The sequence below is a fragment of the Sorex araneus genome, chromosome X (genome assembly GCF_027595985.1).
Source record: "Sorex araneus isolate mSorAra2 chromosome X, mSorAra2.pri, whole genome shotgun sequence".
Taxonomy (NCBI): Eukaryota; Metazoa; Chordata; class Mammalia; order Eulipotyphla; family Soricidae; genus Sorex; species Sorex araneus.
The window spans coordinates 195037142-195056296 of record NC_073313.1 but is presented as its reverse complement, the minus strand read 5'-3'; the positions used below and the strand labels follow the sequence as shown (position 1 = coordinate 195056296).

General features: G+C 35.7%; 1 protein-coding gene and 1 non-coding gene across 2 annotated transcripts in view; one reads left to right on the top strand and one right to left on the bottom strand.

The window, feature by feature from the left end:
• TANK (TRAF family member associated NFKB activator) overlaps positions 1-12155 on the bottom strand; it is a 92282-nt gene extending 80127 nt beyond the window's left edge. The window contains exons 1-2 of the mRNA XM_055122107.1: positions 12086-12155; positions 4446-4561 (exon numbers count right to left, since the gene is read on the bottom strand). The gene's annotated coding sequence lies outside the window, so the exon portion shown is untranslated. The remainder of the gene's footprint in view (positions 1-4445; positions 4562-12085) is intronic.
• Positions 5417-5523, top strand: LOC129400377 (U6 spliceosomal RNA). The gene has a single exon (XR_008627620.1). It is a non-coding gene; the product is annotated as a U6 spliceosomal RNA (small nuclear RNA).
• Positions 12156-19155: the final 7000 nt, after the last annotated feature.

The following is a 19155-nucleotide window of genomic DNA, read 5'->3' as shown; positions in this document are numbered from 1 at the left end:
GTGCACAGTATAGGGCCCCTACCTGCCAGAGGCACTCAAGCCTTTCCTCATTAAGCTTGTCTACCTCAGAGGATTTTTTAAATGAGTTATAACAATGGACTTAAAAAGAATAATTTTAGGGACACATAAAATGGCTCAATGGCTTAAAGCATTTGCCTGACAAGCACAAGGTAATGAGTTCAAAATCCAGCGCCACCCCCAAGGGCTGAGGCAATCTGATAACTCTGCTGATTAAGATTTCTCTAAAGAAAGGGCACAACTGGTGGAAGATTTTGACAGCAACACAACGGTCATAGAAGACGATGACACTCCTTGATCACTGCTGGATAGGTCAATTATAAAAAACCCAACAAGTCAACACTAGCCTTGAAGGAAGACATGGAAGAGATGGGCCCTAGCAGGCATACAAAGAGCCTGCTTTTAACATAACATATATGTTATGTCCATAACATATATGTTATAATGTAGTAAAAAAAATTGCTTTGAAATTATGTCATTCCACTCAATTCCTAACCTCAATGTAAATATACTGTCAGTGAATTATTTTTAAAAAACACCATCTTAGGGGCCAGAGCAATAGTATACTCAGTAGGACTTTACCTTGCAAGAAGCCAACCCAGAAGCCAATCCTGGGTACCCATCTTGTTCCCCAGCATCACCAGGAATGATCCCTGAGCACTGCAAAGCATATGGTCAAAAGCCAAAATAAATAGTTAAAATTAAACATCACTACAAAAGAAGGCAAATGTTTGATAATGTTTGCCAATGCAAAAAATTAATCCATCCAACCTAGACATTCAACTTGCTAGAAAAAAACTAATTCAATGGTTTTAAAATGTTCTCAAAGCTACAAGAAACCATGGATCAAAAAAAAAATTAAAGAAAATCAGGAAAATGGTATAAAAAAAATGATGCTATCTGGAGAAAGATTGAAATTTGGGTTGGAGGGTAGCACAGCAGGGGAGCACTTTTCTTGCATTTGTGAGATCCAGGGTTTAAACTTCAATGCCACAATAAATACATTTAAAATTACAGAAAATAGAAAAATATATACATAAATAATTTAGCTGAATAGTACAGTGAGACAAATAGTTCATTAGCTTAGCCAAAAGGAACAGAAAATATAATTAAAGTGCCATTTAAAACTTCCAGCTGAAGAAAGAGAAAGAAAAAAAACCTGAATAAAGTGAATAATAGAGCATAAGATGCTTACCATATTATGCATTGTGGAAATTCTGAAGAACTGAGAAAAAAAGGAGCAGAAAAAGTATTTGAAGAAATAAAGGCCCTAAACTTCCCATTTTGATGAAAGACTGGATCTGCACATTTAAGAACTCAGTGTTCAATAAGATAAACTTTAATGAGATAAAGAGATCCACACTGAGGCATCTTAAACTAGAATTCTTGAAAGTAAAAGATAAAGACAGAATGTTGAAAGGAGCAGTTGAGAAGTGATACATTATGTATAAGGGTCAGATTAACAGTCAATTTCACCTTGTAACTATGGAAGCCAGAAGATAGTGTATGAAATATTTAAAAAACTTGGAAAAAAAGGTGTTGACCAAGAATTTTATATTCAGTGCAACTATTGTTACTTAAAAGTAAAGAAGAAATGAACACTTTCTGAAATAAAAGCTAAGGCTGTTAATAGATTAATTCTAAAAAAGATGATAAAGGGAGAAGTACTGTCCTTCAGACTCAAATAAAAGATCACTAACCAATAATTTAAAATCATACAAATAAATGTCTTTATTTCTTTGGAAAATGCATGAGTTTCCAAATATAAAAGGCACCTATGTAGGTAAAATAAGAGCCATCATTATTATAATTTTTTGTTTGTCACTTGATGATTTTAAGAAAATGCTTAAATTATAAATTTATGTTATCCTGGGGCCCCTTGGAGGGGATAGGCTCCAGCTTCCCTCCCTGCCCAGAGCAGAGCTCCTGTGGCCGAAGACCTCTGGAGCCTTAGCCACAGCCATGCTCAAGGCCCCTCTCCACAGTTTGAATGAGCTCACGCATGAAGGTATCAGCAGAGGAACCCAGGTATGTGGGACATGTGGCTGAGACTTCCAAGCCTGCTCGGATCGGAACTGGGCCTCTTCCACCCAGATTTCCCATTTTTCATAGCTAGGCGGTCACACCCAGGGACTGCCCCACGTGCCCTGTAATCCCACCAACATCCAGAGACTTAAAAGCAAGCTCCCGGAACCTATAGCCTACTTCTTATAGCCTACTTCTCCCTCTGGGAGAAATGGTAGGCTACCGAGAGTTTCCTGCCTACATGGGAGAGCCTCGCAAACTCCCCATTGTGTATGCATATGCCAAAACCAGTATCAATGCTGTGTCTCATTCCCCTGACCCTGAAAGAGCCTCCAATGCGGCATTGTTGGGAAGGAGGAGTAAGGAGAGGCTTCTAAAATCTCAAGGCTAGGACAAATGGAGATGTTACTGAGACCGCTCGAGAAATTCGACAATCAATGGGATGATGATGATGACGATGATGATGACGATGATGATGATGATGATGATGATATGGCACTTTAATTATGCAACATAAAAGAGGAAACTAAGCTGTATAGGACTGAAATCTTGCATGTCTTTGAGACTAAGTTAATATTAATTATAATTTGATTGTTATAAATTTAAGTTGCTAATTGTAATTCCAGTGGTAACCCGTGGTAATAACTAAGACTAAAAAATCACTGTCACTGTTATCCCGTTGCTCATCAATTTGTTCCAGCGGGCACCAGTAACGTCTCTCATTGAGAGACTTGTTGTTACTGTTTTTGGCATATCCAATATGCACGGGTGGCTTGCCAGGCTCTGCTGCACGGGCTTGATACTCGGTAGCTTGCCGGGCTCTCTGAGAGGTGCGGAGGAATCAAACTCGGGTCAGCCGTGTGAAGGGAGAAAGCCCAACTGCTGTGCTATCGCTCCAGCCCAAGACTAAAAAATACACAAAAGAATATGAGAAGGAAGTAAAACAGTACACAACAAAGAATTGAAAGTGGGGCCCATCAAGGTAGTAAAGCAAGTTGGGTGCTTGCCTTGCATGTGACCTACTGGGGTTCGATTCCCAGCATTCTATATGTTCTCTCAAGCATCACCAGAAGTAATCCCTGAGCACAGAGACAGGAATAAACCCTGAACATAGCCAGTTGTGAGCCAAAAAAACAAAAATAAATCAACAAATGAAAACAAAACATGAAAACAGAAGAATCGATTGAGTATGAAACATGGTAGTAATGGGGGATGTGATAAATAGGAAAAAATGGTAAAAGGTATCAGAAATTAACTATCAATTCCTTTCTTATTAATTACTTATATTTCAATTAATTATTAAAAAATTTTGGGTCATACCTAATGGTGCTCAGGGCTTACTCCTGGCTTTACACTCAGGGATCACTTCTGTTAGAGCTCAGGAGATCATAGCAAACCTGGGTCAGGTGCTTCAAGGCAAGTGCCTAATCTGCTGTACTATCTCTCTAGTCTTGGCAATTGCTTTTAAGAAGTAATTCCTTTTTTACCAGTAAGTTTTTAAATATAAATGGATTGTCCTGTTCAATCAAAAGGCAAAACTTACCTTTTGATTATACAAAAGGTAATGCTTCATGATCAAGCTATATGCTGGCTATAGAGTGAACTTTAGACATAAAAATGCAAGTAGTGGGCTGGAGCAATAGCACAGCGGGTAGGGCGTTTGCCTTGCATGCGGCCGACCCGGGTTCGATTCCTAGCATCCCATATAGTCCCCTGAGAACCGCCAGGAGTAATTCCTGAGTGCAGAGCCAGGAGTAACCCTGTGCATTGCCGGGTGTGACCCAAAAAAGAAAAAAAATGCAAGTAGTTTGTAACTATATTTTCCATACAAACATATTTCCATACAAACTATATTTTCCATACAAACATAGCCAATAGAAATATGGAATGGTTATATTAATATCAGATAAAATAGTTTTTTGGTAAAAACTATTACAAGAGATGTAAAAGACATATATAAGGGCCATTCATAAGGGCGATATAACATTATACACACCAAACGATAGAGACCCCAAATATTGATAGAATTTAAGGGAGAGATGAAAAGTACTACAATAATATTTGGAGACTTTACTATGCTACTCAGTGATGAATAAAGAAATAGATGATATAAAATTGAATATCATGCCCCGCCACAGAGGGGGGGTGGGGTGGGGGGATGGGATTGGGGGATGGGAGGGATACTGGGTTCATTGGAGGTGGAGAATGGACACTGGTGGAGGAATGGACTCTCAAACATTGCATGAGGGAAAACCAAGCACGAACATGTGTGAATCTGTAACTGTACCTTCAATGTGACTCACCAATTGAAAAATAAATTTAAAAAACTGAATAGAATGAATATCATATGGGGCTGAAGAAGTAGTACAAGGAGTAGGGTGCTTGCCTTATGTGTTACCGACCTGGGTTTAATCACCAGCATCCCATATGGTCCCCTGAGTCCAGCCAGAAGTAATTTGTGATTTCTGAGTGCAGAGCCAGAAATAACACCCAAACATCACTGGTTGTGATCCAAAAACTGTGGAAAAATAATAGTAAAATAGTGTTTTAAATAATAGTAAGAACAATAAATTTATTTACTTATTGTATAATCAGATGGGCTGGAGCGATAGCACAGTGGGTAGGACATTTGCCTTGCCCGTGGCCAACCCAGGTCCGATTCCCCCATCCCTCTTGGAGAGCCCAGCAAGCTACGGAGTGTATCCCGCATGCAAGGCAGAACCTGGCAAGCTACCCGTGGTGTATTCGATATGCCAAAAACAGTAACAACAAATCTCACAATGGAGACATTACTGGTGCCTGCTTGAGCAAATCGATGAACAATGGGAAGACAGTGCTACAGACATTGATTGTATAGTGAGGGATCAAATTCAGTTTTTACTTATGAAAGGAATATACTCTGTCACTGAACTCTATCTCTGGCTCCTGTAACAATTAACTATAAAGGACACCTGTAATATTCTACTGAATAGCAGTAGAGTACTCTTTTTTTGTCAGTGGAACATCCTCCAGAACAAATCAAATGATACACATAAAATCTCAATGTATTGAAAAAGATTGAAATATCTTCACTAATAAAAATTGAATAAAATTTATCAGTAGATAGCAGCATAAAACTGGAAAATTCACAAGTATGTACATATTAAAGAACACCCTTTAGATAAACAAATGGTCAAAGAGAAAAATCACAGAAAAATAAGATTTATGCAAAAAACAAAATTGCAAAAATAGCAGAACTAATGAGATACAATGAAAGCAGTGTGAGAGGAAAGCTAGTACCAGCAAACACCTAGATTAAAAAAAAAAGAAGAAAGATCTGAACTCAATAAACTTTTTTTTTTCTTAAAGCAACCATATAAAGAAGAGTTAAATAGTGCTCGCTTCGGCAGCACATATACTAAAATTGGAACGATACAGAGAAGATTAGCATGGCCCCTGCGCAAGGATGACACGCAAATTCGTGAAGCGTTCCATATTTTTCAGAATAACAGTAGTAATTTCAATGCAATTTAGTAGAAATGTTGAATTATAATGTATACCTGAGGCTGATAAGATGGTTTAAACCACTGTTATTTTATTAAAAAAACAAAAAAAAAACACAAATAAAAGTAAAGATTTAAAAAAAAAAAAAGAAGAGTTAAATAAACAAAATTAGCTGAAGAAACGGGATAATAAAAGTTGGAGCAGAGATAAATGAAATAGTGACAGAAAAAAAATCAATAAATCCAAAGTTTATTCTTTGAGAAGATCAAAGGAATTGACAAAACTTTGCTGAACTTATTAGAAAAAGGAAGAAAACAAAATTTCTGCTATCAGAAACAAAGGTGTACGGCTGAAGAGATAACTTATTGGGTTGATTGTGTGCTTTGCATGCTGGAGACCCAGTTTGATTTTTGGCACCACATGGTTTCCCAAACATTCCTAAGTGACCCAAAAACAAGAAGAAAGAAGGACAGAAAAAAGGAAGGAAAGAAAGAAGAAAGAAAGAGGAATGGAATGAAGGAAGAAAGAATAAAAAAGAAAGAGGAAAGAGTGGAGCAGAAATTACCACCAAGAAAATAGAAATGACAAAGATTATAAAAAACTCAATGAATAGTTAAGATCAACAAGTAAGATAATCTAGATGAAATGTGTAAATTCCTGAAAAAAATATTTTCTAGAATCAGAAGAAGTTAAAATTCTCCCAACAGAGAAAAGTCTAAGACCATGTAACTTCACTGATGAATTCTACCAAGCACCTTCTCCATGACACAGGAAGTTGGCTCATGAAACGGACCATGGAAAGCCTCAAAAATGGTAGTAGGAAAACTGGAGAGCCATATGCAAACAAACAAACAACAACAACAAACTGGATTTGTACCTTACACCTTTCACAAAAGATTATTCAAAATGTATTAAATATCTTAAATTAGAATCTATAAAATAAATTATGGAAAACACATGTAGAGCCTTCAACAATCAGTGGTATGTCCATTGATTCTACTCTATTGGTAAAGATAATGAAAACAAAAATAAACAAATGGACTACATTAAATTAAAATGCTTTTGCATGGAAAAAGGAATTCTTACTAAAATAAAAAGACACCCAATGGAATGGGATAAACTATTTACACATGTTCACCAGAAAAAGTACTAATTACAAAAAGGGCTAATATACAAAATACAAAAAGCTCAACAGGGGGAGAAATATATCATCATGAAATGGGAAGTGGAGATGAACACACACTTCCTTAAAGAAGATATGGGTGGCTGTAGGCATATGAAAAAAATCTTTGTTGTCACTTATTACTAGGGAACTGCAAATCAAAACAAAATGAGGTATCTCAAATCAGTGAGAACTGCATATATAAAAAAGACTGGAAACAAATAGCCATTTGGAAGGTGGTGAAAAAAAAATCCTCCTTTACTGTAGATGGAATGTTACCTGATTTAGTCTCTGGAAAACATTATAGAGATTTATAAAAAAAATTAGAATAGAGATTTCATATGACCCAGTAATTCCATTTCTTGGCATCTGCCCCCCTCAACACTGAAACATTAATTTGAAAAGATACGTGAACACCTGTATTTATTGCAGTGTTTAGTACAGTTGCCAGGATATGGAAACAATCCAAACACCCAACAATAGATAAATGGTCAAAGAAGTTGTGGCATACATCCCACAATGAAATGCTATTCAACTATCAGGAAAGCTGAAATATTGTAGACCACTGCAATGTGGATGGAACTGGACCATATCAATTTAAGAGAAGTAAGTCAGAGGGAGGTGAAATACCGGATGATTTCACTCATCTATTGCATATATATATAGAGAGGGACAGAACAAGGGAACAGCAGTATTAAACAATGACAAACCCAGAGCCTTGGGCTACAAACTCAGAAACTAAACAGTGGGGGAGGTGTGAATGAGAATGAAGAGGCAGAATAGAGGTGAAATGGGGACAGTAGTTGAAAGTGGATAGACACATAGACCAAAGAAATAAGATTAAGAATCTAGAAACGGATGGGAGAGACAGTTCAGTGGATAAGGCTCTGGCCTTACATGCTGTCAACCATACAAGGTTTCCTGAGCAGTGATCCCTGAGCACAAAACCAGGAGTAAATCCAAAGGGGAAAATATCCCCAAAACAAGAAAAAAGAATACAGAAATAAGTCCTTATTGTGTCTATGGTCTTGATTGTTTTTTTCTTCCCAAAGCACCAAGAGCATTCAGTGGGAAAAGAATTCAACAATTTATGTTCGGACAACTTACAGCGACAACCAAAAGAATGAAGTTACCTCACATTATATAAAAATATGTATCTTTAGCCTTCTTCTCCCTCTGGGAGAAACTAGCAATCTTCTGAGTTTCCTGCCCACATGGGACAGCCTTGCAAGCTTCCCATGTGTATTCATATGCAAAATCCAGTAACTAGCTGGATCTCATTCCCCTGACCCTGAAGAGCCCCCAGTGCAACATCGTTAGGAGGGCCGAGTCAAGATGGACTTCTAAGATCTCAGGGAAAGGACAAAATAAGATGTTACTTAGCCCGCCCGAGAAATCGGTGACTAACAGGATTAATGGATTAACAGATATAAAAATTAATACCAGGGGCTGGAGAGATAGTACAGCACTTTTCTTGAGTGGCAGGTCTGAATTTGATCCTCAGGACTGATTATGGTCCTGAGCCCTGCAGGAGAGATTCCTGAAAGCAGAGCCACAAGTAAACTCTTGTGCCCCCAAGCCTCCAAAACATAACAGCAAAAATCATGTAAAATAACAAGTGTTGGCAGCAATGTGAAGAAACTGGAACTCTCATACACTGCTGATGAAGTATAAGATGGTTTAGTCACTCTGATAGGCTACTGGCAATTACTTTAAAAATCACAAATAGAATTACCATATGATCCCATAATCCCACTGCTCCATGTATAACCAAAGAAAATGCAAACAAGTACTAAAACAAATACATGTAAATGCACGTTCACGAAATCACTTTTCACAACAGTCAAAGAGTAAAATAGTCCAATTATCCTATCCATCAATGGATGAAACAACAAATTGTGTCATATATAATATTATTTAGTTATAAAAGAAGTGAACTAGTAAATGCTACAACACGAATGAACCTCAAAAGCATACCAAAAAGTCATATAAAAGGTATATATGATTTATTTTATGAGATATCCAAGCTAGGTGTAACTACACAAAAACATAATATAGTTTGTGGTTGTGAAAGTTAAGAAATACAGAGCAGGAAATACAGAGCAATTGCTTATTTGGTACAGGGTTTCCTTTTGGGGTGAAAAAATGTTTTGAAATCAGATAGAGAAGTTAGTTTATTATATTGTGAAAGTGCTAAATGTTACTGATGTTCATTTTAGTTTTGTGTTATATGAATGTTATCTCAATTTTTTAAAAAGGAAAAGTTTGAATAAATAATGGATCAAGTTTTTACAAATGTGTAAATACCAATTCCTTAATTCTATAAATATAGCACATTAAGATGTTCATATTAGGGGAAATGGGTATGTATGTGGGGTGTGCGTGGGGAAGGGTACAATGATATATGAGAACTCTCTGTAGTGTTTATTCAATTTTTCTCTTAACCTAAAACTGTCCTAAAATACAAAGTCAACTAAATTAAAAGTTTTTGATCTAAATAATTCTTGAATTAAAAAAATTAATTAAAAAGAAAATTAAAAAATTTAAATATCAGTATGATGAAAGTAACATCAAGAATTACAAGATGTGGTGAAATGGTACTCTAAAAATTCTCATCTTAAATATTTTTATTATTAAACAAAAAATAATAAATAAAAGTATTCAACTTAAAATGAAGAAAGGAAAAACAAAATAGACTAAAAGAAGGCAATAAGAATATATTAGTAAGAATAAGAGCAAAAACTATTTATTTAAAAAAGGGCTAACCATACAGTGGCACAACTAAGTGATTAAATCTTTATATGTCTAATTAGGGGGGAGAAAGAGAAAATGTAAATGAATAAAAATAGCAGTAAAAAGAAGGATTAATCACATAGTTATGGACATGGCTTTAAAAAAAAGAACATATTTTTCTTTTTACTAGTATACTTGAAAATTTTGATCAAAAGGATCATTTATAAACCAAAAACTACCTGGTAGATGTTTCCAGGCTCGAGAAATGGCCTGCATTTCTGTCTGATATTGTATACTTAACACTGTATGACTTGCTACCTTGCAGATTGGCCTGCATCTGGACCTGAGGTGCATATTCAGTTTTTTCCCCGTCCAAAGAAGTTCATGTTCCCCCTCGAACTCATAACTCTGTCTGTTTCTCTCTCCTTTCACATTTCTCTACACAAAGCTATTTTACTTCAATAAAAACAAAAACATAAAGCAACCTAAGCTGTGTGGAAAACTAGCACAAAACCCGAAGAGATCAATGGCAATAAAACACTGACAAGTTTTTAAAGAATTAATTTTAAAAGTGGATGCCAAGGACAGTATTAAGATTTCTCCTTAAATGTTTGAGGAGAAGTTCATTCCTGTTAAACAATTTTAGAAGATGAAAAAAATATATATTGGTAATGGGATATGAGGGGGAGCTTCCTAAACAGTGCTCAGGGATCCCAAAGTCACTCCATGCCATACTTGGCCATCTTTACTGGAAGGTTTACTGATCTTGTGGAATTGTCTGCCACTGAGCATGCCCAGTCGTATTGGAAGTAGGGGTATGTGGTGCTGTGGTTTGAACTTGGGTCCAGCATATACCTGACCACTAAGCTATCTCCCCAACCCCAATAAGCTTTGGTATTTTTGATCAGGAAGTTAAAATACAGATTAATCTCATTTGTGAATATTAATGCAAACATTCTCAATAAATTATAGGAATTTTATTTTCAGCACCCAAAATTTAAATATAATTTGTATAAAGGTAATCAATTTGGATACATAATACATACCACTATTGATCATAATACTTGTGATGTGCAATTGGCACCGCTAACATAGAGAAAACATTTTTCACAAAGTGTAGAAACAGTTGCTTTGTTTTAGTTTTTGCTTACACTGCCTGGATAGGGTTTTCTTGGCTATGCCCACATTGTTTTCATTCTTTTCTGTTAATTTGAGTTGTGAACTGAATTGTAAAGCCAAAATAGTAGAGGAGAGGCGTTTAAGCATGTGGATTGAAGAGAAAATGAGGAAATATGTAGGTTTGTTTTGTTTTTATGAACCAATTTATTTTAACCAGAGCAATAATAAAGTACACTTTATAACTATAAATAAACTTATATTATAAAAGCATTATTTTGATAGCATGGATTAAAAACAAAATAGAGTACACTGTGTTGTGTGTCAACAAAACACTATATAGTTTAAAGTAGAAAAGACATAGAGTTGTTTCTAATGATACCAAAAAGACATTACACATAGTTTAACATGAAATCTAGTATATTTATTTATTATTTTTTTTATAAAAAGGGTTTTATCTCAAACTATGGAAAAAATCCATATGGACAGATTCTAAACCACCAGCAAACATCATTCTAAATGTTAACCAAAAGGGAAATTCCCAGTGGGATCAGATCAAGACAAGGTTGACTGTAGCTTCAGTTACTAACTTCTATTCTAGGAGTTTTGGCAAATTAGTGAGAAGAAATAAAAAGAGAAAACAAAATCATATTTTTCCTATCTAGGCATCACTTGTGAATTACCTAAAATGATTGAGAACTAAAAAAGGAGCAATGTAATTATTGAATGTAAGATAAAAAGTAACAAGTTTTCTAAGCTTTAGCAGGAAGTAACTGAAATGTCTTTATCAAGATCACATCCCCTGTACTCACAAGAGGACAAAAATAATACACATATATTTTATAATACATAAAGAATCAGTATGTTTTCTGAATTCTTACCTTTCCTCAAGGGAGACAAAATGTTTATAAATGGAAAGTTTCTTTATAGTAAGATGGATTATTTTCCTCAACTTAGTGCATTAATTTCATATTTCAACCAGAACCCCTTGAAGAAATTTATACAGATTGATGCTAAATTCTTCTGTTGACTATGTATTTCATGATCAGGAGTGTTTAAGAGAAATAACTGATGTTAATTTAAGATACTAGTTGGTTGACAACAGGAGCTTTAGTTAGCTTGGATCTGGAATACAGCCCAGGTCTTCCTCCCTAAAATTTGTCCAGGTAAAAGTATCCCCTACAAGAATTGAGGACATGGGGTAGGCAAGTGAGAGAAGAGACATCTAGCTACTAGGAATAATTTTGCTGCTCTGTGATGTTGGCCAAATTACTTTCTATTTCACCCTATTATCTTGTAGTTTGGATAAGACATCTCAAGTACTATTTCAATATTGTTAAAGGGCAGGGCAGTCAAAACAGAGAGCCATAGGAAAAAATGTGTTATAAATTTTTCTTTAAGTCCTGATTCTGTCACTTGCTAGCTTCTAAAATTTATAATCTCTTCCTCCAATAAATAATTTTAAGAAAATGCTACACAATCTTTATGCATATTTGATTGTAAAATAAAGATAGTAGAAAAAGATTAGATTACAAAAGTTTTTGTTACCTCTTCTCCAGGTTGCATATCTTCCTTCACAGACAATTCTTCTTTTAAAAAGTAGACAATTTTGTAGTCTGGAAGTCTTGTCTATAGGCTCTAGCAATGTAGCTCAGACTGTCTTGAGCTCTTCCTTCAGTCGAACTGGGAACTTCCACTGAGAAATCCCCTAATTTGAAGACTTCCTTATTTGTAGCAATCAACAGCCAATCATGGCAAGATATTGAAATGAAGCAAAGACTACCAGAAGGTGTTTTGTAAACCACCCGTGACAGTAACTTTGACTTCCTTTTGAAGCAAAGATATTTTATTTGAATAGTTAAAGCATTTTAGCAAAAATTCAGAAACTGTAAATGCAAGGTACTTATATAACTAACACTTAACATACATAGAAACAGAGTTGGAAATTTTAGTCGATGGTAATTGGTCATTGAATTTCATGGGTATATTTTTACATTTGTTATAGAACTCAACACACCCACCACCAAGGTTCAGGGTCCCATTACCTTGCAAAAGCTCCATCTAGCTCTTTCTATCCTTCCCATTTCCAGTAGTCACCATAGTTTTCATTGAATCTAGGAATCTTTGTCGCTTACAAAAATAGTTTTGTATAGCAATATTTTTAGGTAGAAACATTTAAGAGTAAATTTATTGGATTAACAGCCTTTTTTCATCCTTAAAAACTTTTAAAACTTTTTGAACTAAGCAGTTATTTGCAAACAGTAGGCAAGGACCAGTTATGAATGTTGTGTCTTCAGGATGTACTGCGTGAAACCTAGTAATGATAAATTTTAAGTTAGATTCTGGTCTAGTTCTCAGAAACTTAAAAAATAGTGGTGAGAAGGGACTGGTATTAAAGAAGGCTCCTAAAACAGATTGTCTGTGCTGAGAACAAAGGTTCACTGTTCATGTGGATGGTATATATATTTCAGCAGAGTGGGGGAATGTTTTGTGAATTCATGTATTGCTTTTAGACCACTTGGGGTAAAACACTAATTTTAACATGCCAGTCAGTGTAAGACAGCATGTGTAACATTTTTCCTTGTTATGAAGTTTTAAAGTTGGCAATATCCTTCGACACTATTTGTTACATTCTTTTTATTATAGGTGAGAAAACATGAAAGGAAAACGCTTAGTCACAAAAAGGCAACACTAAGACTAAAACCTGGAATTTTGTATTTTAGCACATTAAAAAAATTGTAACATATTCTGGGTGCAAATTATTGAATGGAAAAAGGCTATAACCAGTCTCTGTATAACTCCTGTGCTTTGCAGATGAAGAATCTGAAAACCTTTTTTAAAGTTCTACAGTAGGCAAAATAACTAGTGTTTAGAAATCTGATTCCCATCACATTTTAAAAATAAATGTTAAAACATCTAATTTAACATCTAATTTAAATCAGACATATAGATGAGAATGATGAAATTATGCTACAAAACAGAGAAAAACTTTAAGTCAATTAAAAGAATAAATTAGATGATTAAAAATACATTTACTCATAATGAAGTATTATTTCTTTTAGCACCATGTATTTGATAACCGCCTCATTGATTTGAAAAACTAAACTTCTTTTGTATGTGCAATAGAAAGATACAACCTCATTAATATCACAAGTATATGAAAATAACACTTTAAAAAGTGAGATAGACAGGATGACAGTAAAATTTACTTCCCAGGAATTTCCAGTTTGGAATGAGCAGGATTTTAAAAATGCAGTTTTTTAAAAAACAGGGCTTGTCTTAACAGGGAAATGCCCTTTGCTATCTTCATTCTGTGTCTCTTCCTTTTTCTATTTAGTTTGGCAGATAAATTTGGCTGACACTCAGGCTCCAGAAAAACTGGCTGGCCAGGATTTATTGGGTTTAACATTGTGGGCCTGCTGGAGAGAAGGTTTCATGATGTAGACAGAAAAACTCTAGTTACAGATGTTTTTTTGAGACAATATTGTATGAGAGGAGGGAATTTTTTTGTTTTCTTTTGATTTTGCTTTAGTTACACTCGGCTATGCACAGAGGTTACTCCTGGCTCATGCACTCAGGAATTAACTCCTGGCGATGCTCAAGAGACTATATGAGATGTTGGGAATCGAACCCGGGTCAGCCGCGTGCAAGGCAAATGTCCTACCAGCTGTGCTATCGCTCCAGCCCTGAGAGCAGGGAATTTAAACCTATGCTACTGATCAGTACTGACTCTTGGCAAAACATCTAATGCAGAAGGAAGTTTTACTTGGTTGTCTCTGGTGCTTCCTTTTTCCATTCCCTCCCCCTCCTTTTTCCCTCTCATGTGACAAAGGCAGACAGAGATGCAGAAATTCCTGCAAAGGAGAAAAAAGGAACTAGTACCAAATCAGGATTGGCAAGGGCTGCAATGATTAGAGCTGGATGGGCCCTGGGATAGTGGAGTTGATAGCGATTAGTGGTGGCAAATCAAGCCCAAATTAGAGGACGGGACATAAGAGTCAGGTTTCTGTTAGAGAAGAAAAGAGTCAGGGGGTTGCAAAGCAAGGAATGAAGAACTTACCTCAGTGGATCAGCAGGAACCTAAGGGCGTGTTGGGCAAAAAGCCTCCCTAAGCTTTCTTGGAATGTGAATCTTCCTTGAGGACAGTGGAGTACAAGAAAGCCTGTGATATTTATTGTTGATCAAGATTCAAGGATCTGCTTCCTTTTTTTCAGGAAGGCATCCACATGTCTGCAAGGGACTATGAAGAAAGTATGAATTTCTTGGGATAGGTATTCAATTAAGAAACTTGGTTCAGGGGGCTGGAGCGGTAGGTAGTACAGTGGATGTAGGGCACTTGCCTTGCACTTGACCGACACTGCTTCAATCCCTGGCATCCCATCTGGTCCCTCAAGCACCACCAAGAGTAATTGCTGGGTGCAGAGCGAGGAGTAACCTCCTGAGCATCGCTAGGTGTGACCCAAAAAGCAAAACAAACAAACAAACAACAGCAAAAATGAAAACTTGGTTCAGATGCTCCCACAGATGTTTTCAGAATGGATCCATGTTTTAGGCATGGTATTTGTGAGAGTAAGAGAATTTTCTAGCTTCTAATTGCTGAAGGTCTGATGCTGCAGGCTTTTATTGGCCTATTGTCAGAGGACTGGGTCTACAGAGAGGATGAACACTTTTCTCCTTACCACTCTAGTCATTACAATCAAACTATGGAGAATAGCTTTTAATTTACAACTTCGTAAAAACATTTATGCATTTTTGTCTTTAAGAGTTATAAAAATTAAAAGTGGAACCTTCTAGTTGAATCTAAAAGTTGAATTATTTTGTGAAATTTAGATTCTAAAAGTGGAATCTAAAAGTGGAATCATTTAGTGGAATCTTTGGTAATATTTAATTAACTTAATTGATGTTGTCCTTCTACCAATAGGGACAGGTAGCATACTTGTTCAGTTCTTTATTCAATAAAAATTTATTGCTTATTGGGCATTAGATCCCGTTTTAGGTATAGAGGTTATTAAAAATGCTCCCCCTCACCTTAAGGAACTCATGATTTTAGAGAAGAGCAATACAAAATATTGCTAATTCCAAAGATGAGAACAGATGGGGGCCAGAGAGATAGCACAGTGGGGAAGGTATTTTGTACACAGCTGACCCATTTTTTAAAAGAAATGAATAACTGTAGATACACAGTTACAAAGTTGTTTATGATTTGGTTTCAGTCATATAATATTCCAACACCCATTCCTTCACCAGTGTACATTTCCCAACACCAGTCTCCTCAGTTTCCCTCTAGTCCCCCTCGCCCCACCCATAATTGATCTTCAGCATTCCAAACAGTCTCTTGAACCTACCATGAGTGATCTCTGAGCACAGACCTAGGAGTATGTCTTGTGTAGAGCTGGGAGCACTCCCCCAAACAAAACAGAAACAAAGATGAGAGCAGAGACAAAGAAGGATTTGAGTGAGGCAAAATTACAGAGAGGCAGCTCTCAGGGCTAAAGCAAGCCATAGAGAGATGCTTAGAATTCAAGAACAAAGCAAATAAAAAGGATTATGGGTTAGAAATGCATTTTATACTCTCCCCTTCACATTCTTATTAAATTTACTCTGATTTTTTTAGAAATAAATTTTTACTATTACTTTTTTTTTGCCATACGCTTAGTTTTATGAGTAATTTTCCCCAACAAAACTCTTGATTGACTCTCTAATGTTATAGAGGATTATTTATAGACTTGATGATAGATACCAATTTAATGTTCTTGGCATCTATCCTTAAAAATCAAATCTGTGAGGTATGCAGATAGACTGATCAGCTAAGTCCTTAGATCTATTAATTTTGAAAATAGGAATAAAAGTATAATCATTGTCTTCTCAGGAAGCACCAAATTCTACTCATCATATGGTGGTTACAAATTTTTGGTCAACAAAAGAAAGAGGACAATTAGAAATAAATGATGAAAAAGTGTTAACCAAAACAAAATCCAAAAATATCTTGAGAAACACAGATATAGACTGATATCACGTAGTATTTAACAGGAATAAACACAAAATTGTATAGGTATTACTTCACTCCTACATATATTAAACCACTTTATTTTCATCTAAAATCTATAGAAAGCAGGAAAGCTGCATTAGTCCAGAAAGGAGGAGAGATGCAGTTTAGTATCTGTCATTCAAAGATCACTTTTCTTGGTGGATAATATGGGGCTTCTAAAAGCACTCAACATTAATAGGATCTTAACATTGCCTCTAGAATTAGGGATGTACTAGTGCTGCTTTCAGATGCATCTTTCTAAATGTCACTCTTTATGAAGACCATAAACAAACTAGTAATTAGACACTTGGATTTATTACATATATATCATTATAAGAACTAAGGATATTTAGTTCAGAGAAAATAGAGAGGGAAACAACTGAATTCTTTTATGCAGGTCTAAAATTTCAGCCCAGTAAATAGGAACTATAATAGGGGAAAAATGTGAGCTTACTATAGGAAGAGCAATATTATAATAGTAAGAAGATGAGATAGATTACCTTTAAGGTATTAAGTTCCCTGCTTTTTGTTTGTTTTGTTTTGTTCTTTGGGCCATAGATACTTAAGGCTTTCTCCTGGCTCTGCACTGAGGGATCACTCCTGGTGGACTCTTGGGGGACTGGGATGCCGAGGATTGAACGCAGATCTGTTGTTGCAAGGCAAATACACAACTTGCTCTACCATATCATCAGCCCCCCCCAAATTCATTGTTTATGGGAAAAATAAAACATAAGATGACCACTGTTTAGGAATATTGAAAAGACATTAAAACCCCAAATTAGATAATAACTAATATCTACACAGAATTTACTATGATTCTGGCACAATTCTAAGCACTATATATACTTTATTTAATTTTTATATTAAATTTTTTAATTTACTTCATTTAACTTTTATAATGCCCAATAAGGGAGGTGTTCATTTAGAGATATTAAAAATGGGGCATAAAGAAATCAACTAATTGACCAAATACACGAGCTAGTTATAGGAAACAGATTTTCATCCCCAAAGTCCTTATTAACAATGGTGCATATGAGCATCTATTATAGTGCACCTGATCTAGTATGGATGCCCTCATTCACTTGTAACACACAATTTTAGAAGCAGTGAAAAGACATTTGTGTTTCTAAAAAATTAATCTTTATTAAAAACACTGTAATTTACAAAGTTGTTCATTATGCAGTTGTTTCAAGCATTTAGTGTTCCAGAACCTCCAGTATGACCTTCCTTCCACCAATACCCCAGTATCCTTCCCAATTCCAACCTGCCCCCTTAGGCACATAACAAATTTGCTTTATAATTCTGATTCCAACAAAATTTTAAGAACTGGCAAATAGAGTGATCAGAAAATAAATCATTAAGAGCCAATTAGTGATTATTATATGATTTGACCTTTGTAAATACAATTAAAACCATTCCAAACAGTATAATAAAATGTCTATTATCACTTACATCTATATATTTTCAATTCTGGATCTAAAAGTGTGTTACATTAAATTTTATTTTATACTTGATCACATTATGGTAATAACCATGTCTCACTTGTCATTAATAACACTTTTAAAGCAATTCTGTGTTAATATATCTTGGAGTTTACATGGATTAGGTAAGGCCTACACATCTAAACTTTCCTCTTATACTGTGGTGTATACAGTTGTTCATGATGATTTGTTATAGGCATTCAATGTTCCAACATCAATACCACCACTATTACAGTTTCCCTTTACCATTGTCTCTAATTATCCCAACTACTCCTTAAGTCTGCCCCCATAGCTGGTCCTCAATCACTTATTTTACATCGCTTGTCATCAATAATTTGCTAATAGAATTATCAAAAAATGTTTCCTTAGAAGAAAGTTATTAAAAATTGTTGTATCTTACCATGGAGCCATTAAGTCCTTGTACAAGAGAATACTAAGATATCATTAGAGGTTAAGCCTTCTGTGTTTATGTTTTATTAATTGAGATTGGTTGCCTGCTATATTACATCCATTCCAATGTGGTGTGCCACTACTGGTTTATCAGTACTGTAGAGTTTGAGATGTCAGTCTAGGAAGTCTGAAATTTTTAACAGGTGGCACAGCTAGAGTTAAATTTTAAACTGGGTGGCGGGTTTGGAGTGCGGGCCTAACTGCTGGGGCTTCCAGATGTACAGGCAGATGGGGTGAGGTAGTTCAACCTGACTCTATTAAAGCCTGGAGATTTCACTCACAAAACCCACATACCTGAATTTTTCAGCAGATTAATTTCTCAGTGAGGGTTGGCTGGTCCAGAGACAGTGGAGTCTGCAATTGTGGAGTGTGGAAGCAAACTGCTGCTACTGGGGATCTGTTTGGGTGGGCAATGGTCTGACCTCCCCGCCACACCCCCTGGGGTGATTGGACTATTTAGCCATGCCCGGGTATCCAGAAAGACTTTCTGCAACTTGTTGATATCTCTCAAGATTTACTTTTGAGTTGACATTCAAGTTTTTCTTCAATTTTTTATTAGTTCTTATGCTTTGCTTTAAACTTTTAGCTTGATGAGAAGTTAAACTGAGAACACATCAGTTCTATCCTTGCCCAGTATCTATCTGTTTTGTATTAGGATG